This window comes from Bos indicus x Bos taurus, chromosome 3, assembly GCF_003369695.1.
Source record: "Bos indicus x Bos taurus breed Angus x Brahman F1 hybrid chromosome 3, Bos_hybrid_MaternalHap_v2.0, whole genome shotgun sequence".
NCBI classification, from domain to species: Eukaryota; Metazoa; Chordata; class Mammalia; order Artiodactyla; family Bovidae; genus Bos; species Bos indicus x Bos taurus.
The window spans coordinates 40,429,294-40,448,286 of NC_040078.1; the positions used below are offsets into that span (position 1 = coordinate 40,429,294).

At 37.9% G+C, this 18,993-nt stretch overlaps 1 pseudogene; it reads right to left on the reverse strand.

The window, feature by feature from the left end:
* LOC113890314 overlaps window positions 1–15,799 on the reverse strand; it is a 54,978-nt pseudogene extending 39,179 nt beyond the window's left edge.
* Between the last annotated feature and the right edge of the window lie 3,194 nt (window positions 15,800–18,993).

The following is an 18,993-nucleotide window of genomic DNA, read 5'->3' on the forward strand; positions in this document are numbered from 1 at the left end:
ACATATCTTACTTACCTTGTTCAATTCTGTCTCCTCTCCTAGAAACAAAACTCCAGATAGGAAGGGGTTTTTGTCAATTTTCTTTACAATTACATTATCAATGCCTAAGTCATAAATGTTAAATGAAATTTAGAGACCATTTGAAAGAATATCTAGGAGTATGTTGTTAAATATAAATATTTTTAACTTCTGAAAAATTATACTCAGAAATTCTAACTACTCGGTGTAAGAAACAATTTTTAAATGAACACTTTTTTAAAAAAAATACTAGAACTTGAGCTGTGAAGACAGATTTCTACCATGAGATAGACCACAAAATTTAAATGAAATTCCAATTTTCATAAGTAAAATGCTTGGCAGTGCATCCTAACAAGTAAGAATTTGAACAAACCAAAAAATTAACAACTCTTCTTACCTTCATCAGAGAGCAAACTGCTGCACCCCAAATTGGAGAAACAGACAAAGAATTACAACCTGAGCAGAAGCCAACAAGTAGAAACCCCAGGGGGAACCAGTACCCAGCATAGGAAAACCTGAGCGGTAACTGATGAATTGCTAGAGGCTGTGTGGAAAACTCTGAGAGTCAGAAACTTCAGGGGGACCCAGGCATAAAACCTACACTTCGTGATTTTCAGCTCTAGGCCTCCTACTAGGTTCTCACGTTGAATCCTAGAGAGAAATATGCTTTTGGAAGGGAAAGGGGAAAATGAGCCATGGTGGAACACATATGTTTTTCTTAATAAGGTCTGCCCCCAGGAGAAACTGTCTTAGCAGTACCTAACCTACTGGGGTTTTATCAGAGCCTAACTGCCCACCCACATGGAAAAAGATCCATGTGTTATGTCAGTTATCCATTTGAATTTAATAATCCTTTGAAGACAATGAGTGCAGAACACACTAAATTGCTTCAGTCATGTCCAACTCTTTGTGACGCTATGGACCCATAGCCTGCCAGGCTCCTCTGTCCATGGGATTCTCCAGGCAAGAATACTAGAGTCGGGTGCTGTCCCTTCCTCCAGGGGATCTTCCCAATCGAGGGATCAAACCTGCGTCCTGCGAGTTCTTTACCACTAGCACCACCTGGAAGCCCCTCCAAGACAATGGCAGAGGTTAAAATGGAGAAGAAAATTCTAAAGCAATGGTAAAATCTTTGATAATTGGAGTACATAGCAGCAAAATAATGAGGAAGGGCAGAAGACCAAATAGCTAAAATGTCAAATATGCATGAATTTTTATGCAATGATGGAGAAATAATAATTTCTAAGAAATAGCTGAATAACAAAGAGGAAATGAACCTCACTTCCTGGCGCAAAGTGTGTGGAAAAGTCAGACAGTGAATTTCAGTCAAGCAAAGAGAAATGTATGTTTTGTGAAGAGCTTGAGAATGATGTATGGCCTGTGTGCTCCGTCGTGTCTGAATCCGAGACCCTCTGGACCATAGCCCACCAGGCTTCTCTGTACATGGGATTTCCCTGGCAAGCATACTGGAGTGGGTTGTCATTTCCTTCTCCAGGGGGGTCTTCCTGACACAAGGGTGGAACTCGGGTCTCATTTACTGCTGAGTCACCAGGGAAGACCAGGGTTCATGAGAGCACAGTGTGAAGACTGTGAGGGGGAGGAGCTCTTGGATGTCATGCAAAGACATGAACTATGTTCATAGATGACCTGGAATCGAGACTGGAAAATGAGGAGGCAATATAGAAATAGGAAGTGCAGACAATCACACTTCCTGCAACATTTTCTGAAGAACAATCTCTATGGTCCCTTAGTGTCAGTGGCAATATCGCTAAAGGTCTTGGGGAAGACAAATGCTTATTTTATATCTATAGCTGATCTGATGACCTTGAGAAGTAAACAGTGTCAGCTTGGGGTTTATGGGGAAAGCTCTTTTTTTTTTTTTTTTTCTTGATAAAAGAGATCCTGCTGACTTCCAGGCTGCTTCCCAGCACTTAATTGTGGACATAAATTTGACATCATTCACTGAACTGTTGACCAAATGTCAATAACCATACACCTTCAGAATTCTTATTATGTGCTTCAAAACAAAACAAATAAAACACCTCATTTCAAGTGGTTGCAGTTTGGTTTTCTATTACTTGGAACTTGAAGCGATTCTGTCTATATAACTTCCATGCTTTTTTTAGGAAGAATTAATTGTTCTCCTCTTTATACATTTTTATTACATTTAATTTCTTTCCAAACCTACCTTGTAATAGTTGCATAATGTATTGTTATTTGTCTTTTTCCCACATAGACCAAACATTCTTCAAAGGCAAAGATGCCATTATATTTACATTTGTGTTCTAAGACCATCTTACAGTATCTAGTAAATGATAAAAAATTAGTTAAAAATGTTGAATAATGGATGAATTTTGAATATACTAGAGACCTATTATTTTATCTCCCAAGAATTGCTTCTGGGAATTGTCTTTTCTTTCTTATATTCATGGCAACTTCCTGCTGAATAAAATAATCTTATGCCCAGGCCACACACACACACACACAAAGACAATTTAGAAATGGGACTTTCCATAGTGACATGCCAATTACAGTCTTTTCCTAGGCATTTGGAGTACAGTATTAAAATGAAAAAACTTGTGGAACCATGGAAACAGAACCATACTATTGACAGTATCTCAGTGGAAGAATTCATAAATTATTTTGATAAGTAGAATTAGAATCTACTCTAATTCCCATGTCCCTTAATGCATGGTTGATCAATTTCTCCTTGGCTTCAGAGAGATACTGATGAACATTTCCAAATGATTTCCTTTGTGGCCTAACCTAAGCAGAGAAGATTCCTGTTTCTCATAACCAAATAAACTTTAGTAATTAGTACCCAATGAGATACAGCTGGATATGGAGGATAGGTACAATTTCAATATATGGTGGATATTACACATGGTATGTACAAGAGAACATTATTGGGGCAAATCTGAAATAAAACATTTTAAGCATTGTATCACAAGAGGTGGGGTCAGATGACAAGTTTAAAATACAAACTTGATTCACATTGTGTAGGGAATTGAATTCAAGTCTCTCTTTAACATGACTTCTTAGGAGGGCAGAGCACTCATAACACCAAGTTGTTAGACAAGCAAATCCCTAAATGACCATATAAGTGATGATCACAAAACCACAGGGCTTGCCAGGCATTAAGCAAGAAATAGAACTCACAAAATTGAACTAAGTCCCACTCTCTAACCACTAGCACCACTCCCTTCCTACAGTACATTTAATGTGAAATAATTTTTTGGTTTCTTTACATGGTTGTAGTCAACTGAAGTAGAGTGGAAAAAATTAAAACCAGGCCATGAACTAAAAATGCATTTTTTCCTTCCATTTAAGGACCTTGAAATTAAAAAAAATAATAACTTAAAAATTTCATGGAAATTAGAAACCCCAAATGTAGTTTTCTACTACTAGCATCAATCTTCTTTTATACTAGAGCACGTACAAAATTTGCAAAACTTTTTATCTGTACATGAAATTAGACTATTTTTCATCTCTTTGAGAAATGGCAGTTTTTTAGAGAGGGACTGTTAATAAGGAGGTATTTTCTTCAGATGCTCTGGCCAGTCAAACTCTGATAAGGCAAGCTTATGAAAAAGATGAAATTGACTTTTACATTTAAAGTTATATCAGATTATTACTTTACACATTTTTATTTTTCCAGAATAAAGGTAAATTATAATTTTTATAAGAAGAGAATTCAAAGGTAAAGGCAGTTTGGTGTCTAAAGATTCAGTAATTCATGAAAGAGCCTCTTTTTTCCCCTTTCATTTCCTGTTTTTGAACTCCTTCCACTAGCACCATTCAAGCTAAGAGTAATACTGTGCTTCAGCACAAATGGCTGAAAGTGACATTAATTATTTTATTTATTTATTTTTTGTTTGTTTGGGCAGTCTGCCTGCAGACAGTGGGACTTGGCGAGCTGCTTTGCCTTGCAGATGTGCTAACTTTAATTTTTTCTGACAGAGATGATAGCTTTAATGATGCTGATTTAAATTAGAAGATCTGACTCCTGAAATATTAATTGAAAATATTGGTCTGACTCAAGGCTAAGCATTCAAAATAAAGTTCTCTATGGTCATATAGTTATCATATTTTGAATACTTAGGTAAAAAACGAATGACTAAGTACCTATTTAAAATTTTAACAGGATACCAACATACCAACAAAATTCATTTCAGTGTTCTAAAAGACCATTCTAGTTTAAAGTGCTCCTCATTACATATGGCTGCTTTTGTTCTTAAAGTGTGTATCATGTGTCTATAAGTATGATTATGCCAATACTAAATAAGATCAAGAGTTTCATTAATAGAAAACTGCAATGAATTCATTTTTTGGAAAATAATGAAGCCATTTCAAACTAAATATTTTCATCCCCAAAGGATTAGGATAGAACAAAAAGACTTTTGATTAAAAAATAAAGGGTATGGAATTTAATAATCATAAATAGTAATAAAAGGTTGTTCTAGAGTATGGCTCCTGATTTCCCAGAGTTCATGCCCAGAGTAATTTACTTTGGTGTTTCAAACTCCACATTCTTTTCCTCACCTCAGACCAGCTGAGCGTTCAGACCTTTGAATTCCTCTTTCATAATTTCAGCTCTTCATGGTGTTTTGAAATGCATATTTTCCAGAAATAGAATATTAGTCACAAAGAAAGGAGTCAGTTTGGTTTCACGATCAAATTTTTTCCCCCATATTTAGGTTGTCCTGTAATAACTGATCTCTGAAGCAATAGAATTGGATTTCTAGGCCCACTTCATCCTAGGTGGAATTTTCCATATACTTTTACCTGCTAAGATTCTATAGTTTGGGTAACAATTTCTACATTTTTAATATTGTCTTACCCATTCATAAGGATACATTTAAATTTTAGATTAAATACATTTTCTACTGCAATTTATAATTTTATAATATTTCCTCAATAAGCATTTTTGACAAATATTTTCTGAAAATAATATTAATTTGCTAAAAGGATATCAAGAGACTGTGAACTTATTAGTGGCAAACACTTGTTTTTCCCACTCTTTTTATCTCTAGGAAGTAATTCTATGTGTATGGTAAACTTGCAATCATTAAAATGTGTTGAATGCATGAATAAATAATAATTTTTTTAAGTTTCTATAATGTTTTAAAAATAAACATTTTAGGGAATGTAGCAGTTGCCTATCACTACTCTGGCTGCTACTGAAAACATAAAAGAATATAAATTTTCACAGAACATAAAGTTTCTGTGAATAAAAAATCCACATAGCAATAAAATTAATTTTAGTATTGAAAAAGACTCATCATTTTAAATGCTCATTATTGCATATCATTTCACAGAATATCAGATTTTAAAATAATATTGAATATTTAAAAAATTCAGTTAACTTATTTTTATAAATGAGGGACTGAGGATAGATTAGTTAATGGTGTTGCCTGAATTCACTTAAATAACAACATACATTGGTGAAGTTGATTTAGAATTGAAATCTCTTTAAAACCATGTTAGTGAACTGTCAAAAATGGAAAAAATTCTTCCCTTTCATACAATCTAGCAAAGCAAATATAAAATTTAGGACACAAACACACATTTATAAGAAAATAAATTCCTCAATTAAATTGCAATTTCCTACTGACTGTATAAGAACAAAAACTTCAAAAAAAATATAGGTACTTTGAACTAAATTATATTCCCCTCATGTCTGTAAATCAAACTTGCCAAAGTAAATATGAAAGAAAGCACCTTTATTCTTTAGTCTCATTAAAGCTTATATTACCTTATGTAAAATAGATAGCCAATGGGAATTTGCTATATGGCTCAGGAAACTCAAACAGGGGCTCTGTATCAACCTAAAGGGATGGGATGGGGAGGAAGATGGGAGGGAGGTTCAAAAGGGAGGGGATATATGCATACCTATGGCTGATTCATGCTGAGGTTTGATAGAAAACATCAAAATTCTGTAAAGCAATTATCCTTCAATAAAAAATTAAATAAATTTAAATACACAACAAAAAAAAGTTAATTTTTATATTGGTGGATCCAGCTATAGATGTACTAAACATGCATGAGTACACACCATATCCTCTTACTGGTCTCCAGCACAGATTACAGCTTGCTTTCATTTCTTCATCAAATATTAGCAAAAGGGATGGGAGAAATCCATAATATCACTTAACACAGGTTAAGGTTTTCCCTAAATAGGAAGGCAAAAGGAGAATGGGGTGGCAGAAGATGAGATGGTTAGATAGTATCACCTACTCAATGGACATAAATTTGAGCAAACTCTGGAAATCAGTGGAGGACAGAGGACCCTGGCATGCTGCAGCCCAAGGCATTGCAGAATCGAACACAACTTAGCGACTAAACAACAAAGTTAGGAAGTACTGATATCAGTTATTAACCTGGATATATATTTTGACCTGAGGGCTTCCTAGACTGCTCAGTGGTAAAGATCTACCTACCAATGCAGGAGACTCAGGAGATGTGGGTTGTATCCTGGGTCAAGAAGATCCCCTGGAGGAGGACATGGCAACGCACTCCAGTATTCTTACCTGGGAAATCCCATGGACAGAAGAGCCTGGCGGGCTACAGTCCATGGGGTTTCAAAGAGTCAGATACAACTGAGCACACACACACAATCAGAAACAAACACAAGTACTACCCTTTTCCTTGCAAGTACAGTGGAAAGCTAAAACCACTGTACAGTATCTTTGGAGTGGATAGGGTAAATGGTGGGTGGGACACTTAATCTAGTCAATCCAGCCTTAACCTCTTCTGAAGTTTCTTGTATTCTCAGGCCTGGGACTTTCCTCTTATCTAGCTTATTTTCCTGCACTGGAGACCATATGTTTCCCTGCTATGTTCTATGAAATACTGGGTTTTGCAAATCAAAGGTGCACAAAAGACATCCTTGTTGTTTTAAAGTTCTGGAACCAGTATCTGCCTGCCATAATGTTGCTGAGTCCTCCACAAGTTCTTATTTCAGATGTCAACACCAACCCTACTTTGTACCCAACAGACAGACATGGAGGACCTCCTGCTTCATTTCTGTGGATTTATTAAGGAGACTAAATTAATTCTGTGTCTAATCTCCTTCAATCTAAATTATGTCCAGGGGGCCCTGCCTTTCAAAACTAAACTTGATCTTTGATAGTATTCCTATTCAGTTGCCCCTGCAGTTATTCTAAAACTCATTTAAAATTACATTTTTACTGAAAACAAAATAAATATTTATTTATTATAGAAAAAACTTCACATAATAAAACAAAAATCACTTATAATCACTTTTTGGTTTCTGTGCAGTTCTTGCAACCAGGGAGCCTTTATGATAGTGGGACGACATGAACATAGATATGGATGTACATATTGGCTTACCTGGTGGCTCAGTGGCAAAGAATCCACCTGCAATGTAGGAGACGTGGGTTTGATCCCCTGGGTGGGGAAGATCCCCTGGAGAAGGAAATGGCAACCCACTGCAGAATTCTTGCCTGAGAAATCCCATGGACAGAGGAGCCTGGGGGGCTACACATTCCACAGGGTCCCAAAGAGTTGGACATGACTTAGCAAATCAACAACCACAAAAACAAATTATATGCACTCATTAAGTAAATTGCTTTAGATATATTCTGAGCTATATATTTGAATGCCAATATGACTGCATGGAAAACACAAGCTGATATTGCAGTCCATTTCAGCAGAAAGGTCTCCTGAGTACCTGGATTCTGTTCTATTATAAAAGTCTTTGAAGAAACTTGTCAAAAATTTGGAATGACAGTACTTGGCTATTTCAGTGGAAAGATCATTTTCACTTCTAAGAAATACGGCACAAATTGTTCTTTTTCCATATGTTACAATATTCAGTATTATCACACCTAAAGACATTCCATGGACAGATTTAAAAAACACAAACACTTTTGTTGAGACTATCCAAAATGTAGACATTATCTTTGAGAAAATAATCATCTTTATAATCTCTAAATAATCTCATGTGAACAACTTGATCTTTTAAATCTGTAATTTTCATGATGCTCACTATTTCTGTGTGTGTGTGTCTAAGAGAAAGAGAGAAGAGTTGATTTTGTTGATGCTTTTCTAATACATAGATAAGTAAAACAACATTTTTACTCTGAACATGTAAGCTAAACATATCCTTTCTTCATGAGAGGTTTTTTAAAAGATTATATATTCCTTCCTTTTTTTTGAAGTAAACAGAATTTCATTATGGAAATATCTACAGATAAAGTATGTATGAAATAATGAAATATAATATGAAAAATGAAACTTATAAATACAAAATTATGAGCTAAGTGTCAATGACCTTGCTTATGGAGACTTTCAACTCTTTTGCAGACTATTCTTTTTTATTTTTATTATCTTTATAGTATACTATCCTTTGGCAACCCACCCCAGTATTCTTGCCAGGAGAATCCCAGGAATAGAGGAGCCTGGTGGGCTGCCGTCTATGGGGTTGCACAGAGTTGAACACAACTGAAGCAACTTAGCATGCATACATGCATTGAGAAGGAAATGGCAACCCACTCCAGTATTCTTGCCTGGAGAATCCCAGGAACAGAGGAGCCTGGTGGGCTGCCGTCTATGGGGTCGCACAGAGTCGGACACAACTGAAACGACTTAGCATGCATGCATGCATGCATCCTTTACACTGATATTATGTATTTAAATAAAATTTTCATTCTCCCTAACTTCAGTGTTCATTTAGGCACACAATTTGAATGATCTTGTTAAATATTTTTCAAGAAGTCCGTTTTCTAGCTAGTCAAAGTTCTCCTCTCAACTCTCCCTATATATTCCTTATAAATATCTAAATTGGTCTTAATGTTTGTGGATTTATTGTACCCCAAATCTATCCATGTTCTGTATAGTGTGAAACTTTCTCCAAGTTTGCAATGTCTGCGTTTTGCAACTTCAACTCTAGAAAATCACTGTGACAATTGTTAGAGTTGTCTCTTCTCCAGGGAAATAAACTTGGGATCAACTATTATTCTGCACCTCAGAAATATCTTCAAATTTGTGGGAAAACAAAATAACAGACTATCTAGTCATAACATATTTATTTAGTATATAAAGCCCTAAGAAAAAAGGTATTATTTTCCTTGTGTTTTTAAAATTGTTCTTCACTTACTTCATTATTAGTATATATCACTTGCTTTTTGGTTACCTAATTTGTGTTCAAAGCAAAAAGAATACCCAGCTGTGGATGTGACTGGTGATAGAAGCAAGGTCCGATGCTGTAAAGAGCAATATTGCCTAGGAACCTGGAATGTCAGGACCATGAATCAAGGCAAATTGGAAGTGGTCAAACAAGAGTGAATGTCGACGTTCTAGGAATCAGCGAACTGAAATGGACTGGAATGGGTGAGTTTAACTCAGATGACCATTATATCTACTACTGCAGGCAGGAATCCCTCAGAAGAAATGGAGTAGCCATCATGGTCAACCAAAGAGTCTGAAATGCAGTACTTGGATGCAATCTCAAAAATGACAGAATGATCTCTGATGTTTCCAAGGCAAACCATTCAATATCACAGTAATCCAAGTCTATGCCCCAACCAGTAACACTGAAGAAGCGGAAGTTGAACGGTTCTATGAAGACCTACAAGATCTTTTAGAACTAACACCCAAAAAAGATGTCCTTTTCATTATAGGGGACTGGAATGCAAAAGTAGGAAGTCAAGAAAGCCTGGAGTAACAGGCAAATTTGGCCTTGGAATACGGAATGAAGCAGGGCAAAGACTAATAGAGTTTTGCCAAGAAAATGCACTGGTCATAACAAACACCCTCTTCCAACAACACAAGAGAAGACTCTATACATGAACATCACCAGATGGTCAACACCAAAATCAGATTGATTATATTCTTTGCAGCCAAAGATGGAGAAGCTCTATACAGTCAGCAAAAACAAGACCAGGAGCTGACTGTGGCTCAGATCATGAACTCCTTATTGCCAAAATCAGACTGAAATTGAAGAAAGTAGGGAAAACCACCAGACCATTCAGGTATGACCTAAATCAAATCCCTTATGATTATACAGTGGAAGTGAGGAATAGATTTAAGGGCCTAGATCGAATAGACAGAGTGCCTGATGAACTATGGAATGAAGTTCATGACATTGTACAGGAGACAGGGATCAAGACCATCCCCATGGAAAAGAAATGCAAAAAAGTAAAATGGCTGTCTGGGGAGGCCTTACAAATAGCTGTGAAAAGAAGAGAAGTGAAAAGCAAAGGAGAAAAGGAAAGATATAAGCATCTGAATTCAGAGTTCCAAAGAATAGCCAGAAGAGATAAGAAAGCCCTCTTCAGCGATCAATGCAAAGAAATAGAGGAAAACAACAGAATTGGAAAGATTAGAGATCTCTTCAAGAAAATCAGAGATACCAAGGGAACATTTCATGCAAAGATGGGCTCGATAAAGGACGGAAATGGTATGGACCTAACAGAAGCAGAAGATATTAAGAAGAGGTGGCAAGAATACACAGAAGAACTGTACAAAAAAGATCTTCACGATCCAGATAATCACGATGGTGTGATCACTGACCTAGAGCCAGACATCCTGGAATGTGAAGTCAAGTGGGCCTTAGAAAGCATCACTACGAACAAAGCTAGTGGAGGTGATGGAATTCCAGTTGAGCTGTTTCAAATCCTGAAGGATGATGCTGTGAAAATGTTGAACTCAATATGCCAGCAAATTTGGAAAACTCAGCAGTGGCCAGAGGACTGGAAAAGGTCAGTTTTCATTCCAATCCCAAGGAAAGGCAATGCCAAAGAATGCTCAAACTACTGCACAATTGCACTCATCTTACAAGCTAGTAAAGTAATGCTCAAAATTCTCCAAGCCAGGCTTCAGCAATATGTGAACCATGAACTTCCTGATGTTCAAGCTGGTTTTAGAAAAGGCAGAGGAACCAGAAATCAAATTGGCAACATCCATTGGATCATGGAAAAAAGCAAGAGAGTTCCAGAAAAACATCTATTTCTGCTTTATTGACTATGCCAAAGCCTTTGACTGTGTGGATCACAATCAACTGTGGAAAATTCTGAAAGAGATGGGAATACCAGACCACCTGATCTGCCTCTTGAGAAATTGGTATGCAGGTCAGGAAGCAACAGTTAGAACTGGACATGGAACAACAGACTGGTTCCAAATAGGAAAAGGAGTACATCAAGGCTGTATATCGTCACCCTGCTTATTTAACTTCTATGCAGAGTACATCATGAGAAATGCTGGGCTGGACGAAGCGCAAGCTGGAATCAAGATTGCCGGGAGAAATATCAGTAACCTCAGATATGCAGATGACATCATCCTTATGACAGAAAGTGAAGAGGAACTAAAAAGCCTCTTGATGAAAGTGAAAGAGGAGAGTCAAAAAGTTGGCTTCAAGCTCAACATTCAGAAAACGAAGATCATGGCATCCGGTCCCACCACTTCATGGGAAATAGATGGGGAAACAGTGGAAACAGTGTCAGACTTCATTTTTCTGGGCTCCAAAATCACTACAGATGGTGACTGCAGCCATGAAATTAAAAGACGCTTGCTCCTTGGAAGGAAAGTTATGACCAACCTAGATAGCATATTCAAAAGCAGAGACATTACTTTGCCAACAAAGGTTCGTCTAGTCACGGCTATGGTTTTCCCAGTGGTCATGTATGGATGTGAGAGTTGGACTGTGAAGAAGGCTGAGCGCTGAAGAATTGATGCTTTTGAACTGTGGTGTTGGCTAAGACTCTTGAGAGTCCCTTGGACTGCAAGGAGATCCAACCAGTCCATTCTGAAGATCAGCCCTGGGATTTCTTTGGAAGGAATGATGCTGAAGCTGAAACTCCAGTACTTTGGCCACCTCATGTGAAGAGTTGACTCACTGGAAAAGACCCTGATGCTGGGAGGGATTGAGGGCAGGAGGAGAAGGGGACCACAGAGGATGAGATGGCTGGATGGCATCACTGACTCGATGGACATGAGTCTGGGTGAACTCCAGGAGTTGGTGATGGACAGGGAGGCCTGGCGTGCTGCGATTCATGGGGTTGCAAAGAGTCGGACACGACTGAGCGACTGAACTGAACTGAACTTGTGTTCCTAATTGGAAAATCTAGGCTTATTTTTCCATAAGAGATACACAGATTATGTGCATTTTCCCCTTAATGTGTCACATTCCTGCCTGTGTCACAAACCTGCCTACATTTACTACCACTATTATTTATCTAATGTTGCTGGTAGTTTTTCTATCTTCCAGATAAGAATAAGCTGTGCATTTTATATCTTAAGAAAATCTAAGAAACTAGATGAATAAATGTTAGAATTCATAAAGCAGTTCTGTTTGACAGAAGTTAATAGCTTCCATTAACCAATAGTAATTGGAAAATAAGAATTGAGAGAAATCCTTACTCACATGGCAATAATTCCTACCACTCCTACACTAATTTGCTTAGGACAGTTATTCTTATTCTTCCTACTCTCCTTCGACTCCCACTTCTTCTCTTAGCACTGTCACCAAGAGCTGGTGCAGTACTAGTACGACTAGCATGTTACTAGGACTTTTCTTACTATTAGACCATGGCAACAATAAACCCCAAGGGTTTATTGATACATTGATAAATAGGAGAGGGCTCTATAAAGATAACAAAACAATACCTGAAAGTCAGGAAAAATAAAACCTAAGTTAAATATATACTATACTCTTGGATTGTAAAAAATGAATTTTTCAAAAAACTTCATACATGCTAAGTTAATTTAAATATTTACAGCAATTTTGATCAAACTTAAACAAAATGATCCTGAAATTTATCTGAAAGTAGAGAAGAGTTGTTTTAATTGAAGAAGTATGATGGAGATGTACTTCATGTGCTATTTCAAAGAAGTGTTTATTCATTCACTTGTGAAATATTTAATGAGTTCCTTACTCAGTGATAGACATTCATGACACAGCAGCAGACAGGTAAACTTTATTCCTTCATGAAGCTTGCAATCTGATTGACAATATCAAAAATAGACTAGTCAACACATAAGTGGATGATAATTCCTGATTATAATTTCTGTGAAGTATATTGTAGGAAATGTCATTTTGAGGAAGTGACATTTGAGCAGAAACTCCAAGATACGAATCAGCCAGCCCTTTTTTTGCACAGATGAAGGAACAATATTCCTAGTTCAAGCTACATGACTCAAGCAAATTCTTTAATTTCTCTGTCCTTTTCTTTATCTGAAAAATGGGGACTTTATAGTATATACCTTATAAAAGTGTTAGGAAAATGAGTTATTTTTTGTCAAGTATATAAAACAGTGCCAAAAATACTGTAAATATTCAATAAATGTTGAAAAACTTTTGATAATGCCTGAAACTTCACTAAAAATGAATAGAGACGAACAGAAAATCTAGCCATTTTATATACAATTTATCCTCATTGGCAATGCAGTAATAAGTGGAAGTCATTTGATTTTGTTCATTACACACATTTAAAATCATTCTATTTAAAATAATATAAATGTGTAGATTTACAGAACTAAAACCCAATGACTTTAATTTCAAATATTGTCAGAATGATTCAATGTGCTTAACTTAAAATTTGTATTGTTTAACAAAATTTAATGCTTATAAAGAGACAGTGGAAACCAAAGAAAACCAGTTATTGAAACATGTAGGCAGAAAGCAGGAAATCTGGGTTCCTTTATGAACACTCCCACACAGATTCTCTGCCTGCCACCTTGAAGTTCGTTCAGGCTTTCATGTTCTTATATATAGAAAAAAGCCACAGAGAAACGAACATTTAGAAACTTGTAACATTTCTCAATATAAAATATTTTTGCATAGCTCAAGTCTGAATCTGAATCTGAATTATCAATGAATGGTTTTATGATTCTCCAAAAAGGGTTATGATATGTACATTTGGGGAAGCTATAATAAGTTAATGTTTTCATGGGAGCTGGAAAAATAAATGCCAACATGTTATAAGAAATGCTATCACTTGAGACCTGATTTTTAAATTTTTCCTCTAAAATTTCTAAAATAATGATAATAATAGGAATATAATAGTAATAATTAATATAATACATTCCCCCTAGCAGATGCAATATCTCAGGCATATCAGAAGTTCAAGGGAAAGAAAAACTATGAAACTGGATGACTGCTGCTGGAGGTAATTGACATATGAGAGAAATAAAAGGAAATTTTAAGCATGAGATGATTAGTCACCAACTTTTGAATTGCATTGTTGGAGAAAACTCTTGAGAGTCCCTTGGACTGCAAGGAGATCCACCCAGTCCATCCGAAAGGGAAACAGTCCTCAATATTCATTGGAAGGACTGATGTTGAAGCTGAAACTCCAATACTTTGGCCACCTGGTGCAAAGAGCTGACTCATTTGAAAAGACTCTGATGCTGGGAAAGACTGAGGGAGGGAGGAGAAGGGGACAACAAAGGATGAGGTGGTTGTATGGCATCACCAACTCAATGGACATAAGTTTGTGTAAACTCCAGGAGTTGGTGATGGACAGGGAAGCCTGGCATTCTGCATTCCATGGGGTTGCAAAGAGTTGGACATGACTAAGTGACTGAAATGACTGAACATCTGAATTTATGCTTTTGAGCTGTGGTGTTGGAGGAGACTCTTGAGAGTCCTTTGGACTGCAAGGAGATCAAACCAGTCAATTCTAAAAGAAATCAGTCCTGAATATTCATTGGAAGAACTGATGCTGAAGCTGAAGCTCTAATACTTTGGCCACCTGATGTGAAGAACTGACTCACTGGAAAAGACCCTGATGCTGGGAAAGACTGAAGGCAGGAGAAGAAAGGGGCAAAAGAGGATGAGATGGTTGGATGGCATCACTGATTCAATGGACATGAGTTTGAGCAAGCTCCAGGAGCTGGTGATGGACAGGGAAGCCTGGCTTGCTGCAGTCCATGGGGTCACAGAGTCAGACATGACTGAGCTACTGAACTGAACTGAACTAAACTGAACATCCATGTACAAAATCCAAGAAGCCCCTTCAGCAGTCAACGAAGTTCTTTTATTTTTCAAGTGTATTGCAGAAAAAACTGAGCATCAGGTCCAGTACATAATTGTAATTGATTTCTAGAGGAGGTTGAATGCTCAACCTGGGAAAGTCTGGCACACCACCCTGAGCCCTGATTAGAGAAATGTGAGGTTTGGTGGTATCAGATGAGTATTTCTGACTCAATGTTTCAGAAAATTTTGAATCTTCAGATTCCTCTGAATCCTTTGGGTGTGCAGAATTTTCTCACTCTATTATATTCTGCTTTATCACACCTCTTTTCTGGAAGATGATTCAGAGATCTCTTCTTTAAAGAAACATGCACACTGCTGTGCACCACAGCATAACTCTTAATGACCCAGTCAGGAAGCACTGGCCCTGCTAAAAAAGGAAAGAGATGATACCCTCTTTGAAATGACTGTAGGATCTTGTACAATCAGGAATTTCCATAGTGAAAGAGTACAATGTAATCAACTTGTCACAAAATGGCTGGTTAGTTTCCTTGAAAGATAATTTTGTATTGGATGCTCAACTTTGACCAGACTTTGATTGTATGTCATCAGTGATGGTAATTTTATCTGCATTTTTTTCTGCTTTATTTTCATATAAGAAGTAAGGGCAGGTTCAGGTTTTGATGTCTGGGTCTTCAGGCTCCAGGAATGTCCAGCTCTTGGACATTCATCACAGCCCAGCTGCTGACTCTGGCAGTGGTCATTTGGCTTCTTCGCCAGATCTTCTGCATCAGCTGCTCTGTCATCCTCAGGTACTGGTTCCTCGTCCAGCTCCAGCTGACCCATGTTAACTGGACCTATGCATGGCCTCCATTTCTGTCGTCATAGCCCTTCCATTATTGTACTCCTTGTGCCAACACTTGGATAGCCAATCATAGATGTTGGCTTTTGCCAACTGGTCATTTTCTCTAATTTGGTGCTCCTTTCATTGTGAATGCTCTCTTGGGCACAGTAACATATAATGCGAAATTCTTTAAACTTCATTCCTATTCAAGTAGCTCCAAATTCTTCAACTGAGGCTTTCTGTAAAACTCACACACAGCATTTTTTTTCCACTACTGATATTCTAAAACCATAAGGACTCCAGGGCACTTGTGCTGCTTGCTATACAGCCTGGATCTACTGAAGATGCCTTTCCTATTCTCCACCCTATCCAAAACTAGCAGTCTTTTGTATCATCCAGGGAGCAGAGCAGAGTAACATTTATGAGTATGAAATATGCTACCTCTGAAACTTTAAGAGGTCTTCTACCAAATGTCATCCTTCTTTTTTTAATGGTGGAAGGTATATGGTACCATACACATATAATTTTATATATATGCTTTACTTTGAATAACTTGTCTAGACATGCAACAGCCAACTGGATCTCAAAAATCTTCACTGAAAGGACAGATCCTGAATCTTCATATGTTTTATCTTCTATCTTCTGTAGCATAGGCGACTTTCTATGGCCTCCAGCATGCGTAACACACTGTGGTCACTCAGTTTAACATGATGTCATCAATATAGAGGACGAGGATGATATTCTGCAGAATGGCCAGATGGTAAAAGATTCTCTGACTATATTATGACAGAAGGCAGGAGAGTTATCATATCCTGGAGCTAGGCCATAAATACATACTACTTTCTGTCCCAAATAAATTTGAAGTGTCTAATCCTCTTTCCTGATAGGGATGGAAAGAATGGTTCATCAGATCAAAGAGTGCATACCATATACCTGAGACCATGTTAATTTGCTGTCATAAAAATGTCACATCTGAAAGAGGAGCTGTAGGAATGGGCAAATTTATACCCTCCTCCAGGATCTGATTACTCCTTCACGTCTTTAAGGATGGCTCAAAAATCTGCCACCACATCACTTCTGTTGCTGTGATATAATGTTTTTATTTTACAATCTTGATTGGGAGAGGGTTAGTTTTAGAGCCTTTGACTTCACTTTTTCCTATTATAATAGCTCTTATACCACAAGTGCAGATAAAATAATTGCCACTGATGATATCCAATCAAAATTCTGGAGCACTATACCAAGGTCATAGGATAAAAATCTCTGGCACTGACTAAGCCCCACAGCAATTGTTACCATGAGCCTCCAGATCTAAGCTGGCCAGTTCTCTGACCTCCATACTAGGTCAAATACCTAATATATTACCCTACAGCATCCTAATCAATCACCAAATGCCAGCATTCCAATAGAAATTTTCTCTGTCTTGAGGCTATAAATATTGATTGCTAGCCTGTGAAAGGGTTTGGCTCTCTGCAGCTGGCCTGCTGTTCTAACAGTGTCTCTCAGTCTAATAAACATTATTCTCCTCTCATTCTGTCTCATGTCTGGAAATTCCTTTCCAACCCATGCACCAGTGAAGTTGCAACCAGTGAAGTTGTTCAGTCATGTCCGACTCTTTGCGACCCCATGGACTGTAGCCTACCAGGCTCCTCCATCTATGGAGTTTTCTAGGCAAAAGTACTGAAGTGGGTTGCCATTTCATTCCCCAGGGGATCTTCCCTACCCAGGGACTGAACCCAGGTCTCCTGCCTTAGACAGATGTTTTACCATCTGTGCCACCAGGGAAGCCCACACAGACCCACAACAAAAAGCATGGTCAATGTTGAGCCTCCAAGCTCACTTCAGATCAGATCAGATCAGATCAGTCACTCAGTCGTGTCCGACTCTTTGCGACCTCATGAATCGCAGCACACCAGGCCTCCCTGTCCCTCACCAACTCCCGGAGTTCACTCAGACTCACGTCCATCGAGTCAGTAATGCCATCCAGCCATCTCATCCTCTGGCCTCCCCTTTTCCTCCTGCCCCCAATCCCTCCCAGCATCAGAGTCTTTTCCAATGAGTCAACTCTTTACATGAGGTGGCCAAAGTACTGGAGTTTCAGCTTTAGCATCATTCCTTCCAAAGAAATCCCAGGGCTGATCTCCTTCAGAATGGACTGGTTGGATCTCCTTGCAGTCCAAGGGACTCTCAAGAGTCTTCGCCAACACCACAGTTCAAAAGCATCAATTCTTTGGCGCTCAGCCTTCTTCACAGTCCAACTCTCACATCCATACATGACCACAGGAAAAACCATAGCCTTGACTAGACGAACCTTTGTTGGCAAAGTAATGTCTCTGCTTTTGAATATGCTATCTAGGTTGGTCATAACTTTCCTTCCAAGGAGTAAGTGTCTTTTAATTTCATGGCTGCAGTCACCATCTGTAGTGATTTTGGAGCCCAGAAAAATAAAGTCTGACACTGTTTCCACTGTTTCCCCATCTATCAAGCTAATATTGTACCCATTTCACTCTGGGAGTGGCAATGATTTATCGTGAATGTATTAAATCATGACCATAGGTATATTATCTCTTTCTTACCTGCATGGCCATGACCAGTTGATGCAATGCTTGATCTGCCAGCAGAGTGTATATAACATTACATCAGACCAAGAAATTCACTTTCAATCAGCAAAGGAAGTTTAGCAATGAATGCATGTTAATGGGATACATGAGTTATATCATGTTGCATTACTCAGAAGTTGCTGGCTTGAGAGAGTGATGGGATAGATAGTTTTTTGAAGATAATGACCAAGGCACCAACTTAGAGATGCTACTTTGTATGGATTAATCATCATCTTTAAGAATACATTATACACACTAAGTCAACAACTAGTATATAATTCTGTGTCACCAGTAGATAGAATACTTGGGTATGGAATGGAAACTAAGGGCAAAAGTAGAAGTAGTTCCACTTACCATTACATTCCAGTTACCACTTACCATATAGGAACCAACCTGGGGAATTTGTGCTTCCTGGCCCTGAACCCTGGGATTAGACACCCTAGTTCCCAGATAGGCACTGCTTCCAACAAGGGTCACAGCAAAAGTCCCATAAACTAAACTACAGCTGCTTCCCTGTCACTTCTGTCTCTTCCTTCTAAGATACCAGAGTCAAGAAAAGGGTTACCACTTTGTCGGAGGTAAATTGATTCTGCTTG